Here is a 5,130-nt window from a genome sequence, read left to right as displayed (position 1 = left end):
TATGAATCCATAAAAAGACATGGAGGTATTATAAATGTATACTAGTAAATGAAAGATGGTAGTCTAAAAATTCTATATACTAGAAAGTTTAAACTATACAACATTTTGGAAGAGGTAAATTCATACAGAGATTTAGAAAACTGAATAGTTACCAGGAGTTTAGGAGGAAAGAGGGGAAGGATAAATAGATGAATCGCAGGGGATTTTAGGGTGGTGAATGCATTCTATCATTATGCTTTCTATCAGAAGCCGCAAAACTGTGTAACTCAGAGTGAAACAATGTAAGTTATGGAATAGAGCTAATAATGTAGTGCCAATTTGGGGTCATTAATTGCAGCAAATGTGTCCCACTAATGCAAGATGAAAATCACAGGGGAAAGTATGTGATGTAATAGAGAGGTAGGTATGGTGTGGATACATGTTACTGCATGTATTATCTGACAATTAGTTTGTATTGATAAAATTTCCACCTTAACAGCAGAAAATAAAAAACAAACAAGAAATTAATGAAGTCAGAGAAAAAAGAACCATCAGCACAGAAATCAATTAAGTAAAACACTTCTAAAATCTATAAAAACAAAAGCTGTCTCTAGAACAAATAAAATAACCTTGATAAATCTTTAGAAGAATGATAAGTAAATTTAATAATAGACACAAATTACCAATATTAGGAATGTGAGACATTATATCACTAAATATTCTATGGATATTAAATGAAAAGTCAACTTGTCCTGTTGGCACATTCTTGTAATCCCCATGGCTCAGGAGATTGAGACAGAAGAATTGCAATTTGAGGCCAGCCTCAACAACTTAATAAAACCCTAAGCAACTTAGTGAGACCCTGTTTCAAAATAAAAAAAAAATGAAAAGAGATAAGGATGTGGGTTCGCTGGTTAAGCACTTCTGGGTTCAATATCAAGTGTAAAGGAACACCTGTGGAGGAATACCTGTAAGGAGGTGCACAAAGAACAGACACAGACACACAAGTACAAGCAAACAGGAGGAGTGGAGAGGAGCAAAATGAAGTGATGATGAAGAAGTACAGAAGTGAAATGACCACTCTTCCCTGCCTGGGAGTTTATAACTCAAAGAATATATACTTCCTGTTACTATGACTATATTCTAATTAGTATTTCTTTAACCCAAGTGCTAGCTAACTGAGGTAAGATCCCCTTAATACAAACACAGAGTAATTTCTCTCCAAGCACATTGTTAAGGAGACCAGATAGTGACTGCTTAGTTTTCTAATTACCTCACAGGGAGGAGGCTGGGTATGCCAATTGTGGGAATCAGGGCACCAGTTCACACCCCTGGGAATTTGCTCACCAGGGGAAATGCTTCCAAGTTTATTTCCATGGACAGAATATCTACAAACAAGCACTCAACCATATTCTCCTCAAAAAAAGAATAAGAAAATATTATGAATTACTTTATGCCAATAAATTTGACAACTATTATAAAATGAATAAATTCTTACAAAGTTCAAAATAAACCAAAATTTACTCAAGAAGAAATAGATTTGGCCAATTGTCTTGTATCTATAAAAGAAATAGAAATTTAATTAAAAACCCTTGTACCAATACCAATCCAATCTCAAGTGGCAACAATATTGAATTCCAATTACAAAAGGAAGAAGTAATAAAATTTTACACAAAACTATAAAGAAAGATGAAGTGCTTTTCAACTCACTTAATGGGTCCAGTATTATTTTCATGAAAAAAAAAACCAGGAATGAGCATTGCAAGAGAATATTATTATAAACTAAGATCACTAATTCCCTAATGATTCCCCCCAACACTCCCACCCCAACCCCCCACACAATGATCTTGGATGCAAAAATTCTAACCAAAACTTGGCAAAGAAAATTCAACAATATACGAAATAGGCTAATATATCATTCCAAAGTTTTTCATAGAGATGCAAAGTTGATTTAACTTTCCAAAATTGATCAATGCAATTCCATATCAATGATATAAAATGACATATATGCATATACATATACACATATATATTCATAAAATCAATAAGTGTAGAAAAGTATTTCCTAGTAACCCAATATCAACTTCTGTTTAAAATTTCAGCAAACTAGGAATAGAAAGTAAGTGCCTCAATCTGACACAGGGAATCTATTAAAAACTTATCAGAAACACAATATTTAATGACAATAGACTGAATACTTAACCAAATCCTCAGAAACAAACGGGGTTTTGTACATATCATTTCTTTCTGTTTGCTACTAAAGAGTCTGTCGATGTACTCAGTTAAGGGGGGAAAAACACTAAAAATCATACTAATGAAAAATTAAAAAAATAAATTAACTTTATTTGCAGAAAACATGAACATTTATAGTAAAAATCACTGAATCTTTTAAAAATGACTGGAAGTAATAGTAGAATTGCAGGATTCAAGATCAACCTACAAATAAAAATCAATTGTATATATGGTAGAAGTGAATGCTCATAAATAGAGATTAAAAAAAAAAGATACCATTTTGTTGTGGGTCTATAGCTCAGAAAACACTCTCAACTGAATTTTTTCCAAATTGGAGAGTCTTTATTTAGCTAGCTGGCGACTGCTCCCTGATGGACCCAAACTTTTTCTGCCAGGAACAGTACAGGGTGCAAGTTCTATGGGGTTTATAAGGGGAAAAACAACATCCTCGAAAATGTAGATGCAAGCAAGCAAGGAGGACACAGAAGCTAAAGTTAACAATCAGCCACCCAATGCATATAACCACATCCTTGTTCCAAACACATGCAGTACAAAAATAAACAACTTTTATAAGAAATAAGTTATATAACTAGGGTTACATTTTGGAACTTCCAAATGGAGTCACTTAGGCAAGGTTTTGTTTTGTTTTGTTTTGTTTTGTTTTTAAGTTGTCAATAGACTTTATTTATATGGGGTGCTGAGAATTGAACCCAGTGTCTTACAAATGCTAGGTAAGCGCTGTACCACTTAGCCACAACTCCAGCCAAAAGCTAAATTCTTTTAAGTACAGTCAGGATAACTTAACATTATTTATCCTATTATCTAATCTTGTCTTATCTATTAATATCCTCCATTTTATAGGGTGCTTATTGGGCTGATCCATAATCTAAGTTGGGCTATATCAATTAAAGAAAGCATCAAAAATGTAATGTGTGTAGGAATAAATTTTACAAACCTCAATCAAGGAAGCAGGGCTAGTGGGACTCAGTGAGCAGTTGCGGGTGCACCTAGTGATGAGGTCCCCTTGGAGCTTCTGTTAGAGGTGCCTGGGCTGCAGGGAGTATCTGGGAAGAATGGAAGAACTTGACCAAGTCCCAGAGCTGGACGTGGCTGCTGGTCCTCTGCTTCCTGTTTGGATGCAATGTCCTTCTGATCCTCCTTCTGACCTTGTCCTCCTTCATGTCCAGAGTGCTGCAGAATGATGCAGAGCCAGAGCCGCAAATGAGGGCAGAGATCCAGGATATGAAGCAATTGTTCTCCATGGTCAACAAGATGGATGAGTTTGCCAGATATGCCAGGCTGGAATGGAAGATCAACAAGATGGTGGACCAGCTCAAGACTTATGTGAAAGCACGGACTGCTCAACTAGCCAAGATAAAATGATTTTTAAGTGTTGCTTTCTGTACATTGCAAGCTACCTTGATGATGTCACTCATTTGGAAGTAGTATTCTGCCCCTGTGACTGTTGTGCTGAGGAAATGGATAACACCACTAGACCTCCTGGTAGCCTTCCCTGCTAGAACAGCAGGTGCTGTTGGAATTATTAGTTGGATTTTAGTCTGTAACAAGTTGTGGTGACCCCTTGTACTTTACCCTTTCAGTTGAAAAGAAAGATGAATACCACTCTTGGATTTTGTTGTTGTTGTTAAACTGGGGGTTGAACTCAAAGGTTCTTTACCACCTAACCCCAGCCACAGTCCTTTTTATTTTTAATTTTGAGACAGGTTCTTGGTAAGTTGCCCAGCCTGACCTCAAGCTTACCATCCTCATACCTCTTCCTCTTGAGTTTTTGAGTTACACTTGTGCCCCACCACACCTATCCCAGCTATTATGACTTCTAAAATGATTCTCTTATTAGGTTAAAAGTCTGATTGCTGCTTAAAAAGACAAAACAAAAAACCCAAAGTACATAGGGTAGTTTTGTATTGAATATGTTCTTGGGCTTTATGTGAGATTCTTGTAAGAATCCCAGTATTCTACAGTATTCTACAGTAACACCAGATTTGAAACAGGATGGGGGCCCACATGCCTTACTCCTGATTTGCTCTATTGGCACATTGTGGTCCTGTTGCCAACTGGAAAGTCAAAATTTTCTAAAAACTTGAATACTTTAAAAAATATTTTAATTTATATATTTTTTAGTTGTAGATGGTGCTGAGGATAGAACCCAGTGCCTCACTCATGCTAGGCAAGTGCTCTACCACTGAGATACAACTGCAGCCCAAACTTAAGTACTTTTATATCTATTTTAGAAAGTTTTATTACAACTACTAGAACTTGAACATTTGGTTTATTGTCTCATGTAGTGAAATTGAAAGAATAACACTAATTGACATTGTGTGTTCTTTGTGTCTAAAGTCATTAGTTGGATGAACATTTCTATAGTGTATATCATCAACTTATTTGCAACCGTTAGTTTTTCATTACAGTGTTTTATAAATGTACTGAAGAGACCATAATGCATTGTTTTGTGATTGACCATATGACACAGAATGAGAATTCAGTAATGAACTTTCCTATGGTTGGAAGAATGATTGATATTAGTGTAGAAACAGAAGATCTGTCCTTGAACCATAAATGCTCTTCAGCAGGGAGTAAATGCTCATATAATTAAATACCTATAACTATAAGCTACCATAACTTCTATATTATGATATGTAAGTAAGTCATTTTATGTTGCCTTTATAAGGTATATGGGTAAGGTTACTTTTATAGTTTTCTATTTTTTGATTCTTACTCTTTGTTATTCAGAAAGTTTTTCCTTGGAACCTATTTTCGCATTTAGCACTGTTTTGGATGCTGAAAAATATATAATAGCATTTTTATTTGGTATTTAATATATTTACTTTTAATATTGGACAGGTTGTCTATCCCGTTCTGTTTTAGAACATGAATATATCTGTAGGGATATCAAATTTG

At 35.0% G+C, this 5,130-nt stretch overlaps 1 pseudogene; it reads left to right on the top strand.

The window, feature by feature from the left end:
* Window positions 1-3,390: 3,390 nt before the first annotated feature.
* Window positions 3,391-3,816, top strand: LOC144251178 (guided entry of tail-anchored proteins factor 1 pseudogene; annotated as a pseudogene).
* The last annotated feature ends 1,314 nt before the right edge of the window (window positions 3,817-5,130 follow it).

Source organism: Urocitellus parryii, chromosome Y, assembly GCF_045843805.1.
Source record: "Urocitellus parryii isolate mUroPar1 chromosome Y, mUroPar1.hap1, whole genome shotgun sequence".
In the NCBI taxonomy this organism is placed as follows: Eukaryota; Metazoa; Chordata; class Mammalia; order Rodentia; family Sciuridae; genus Urocitellus; species Urocitellus parryii.
Note: the sequence above shows the minus strand (reverse complement) of the source record. Positions and strands in the feature narration are given on the sequence as shown.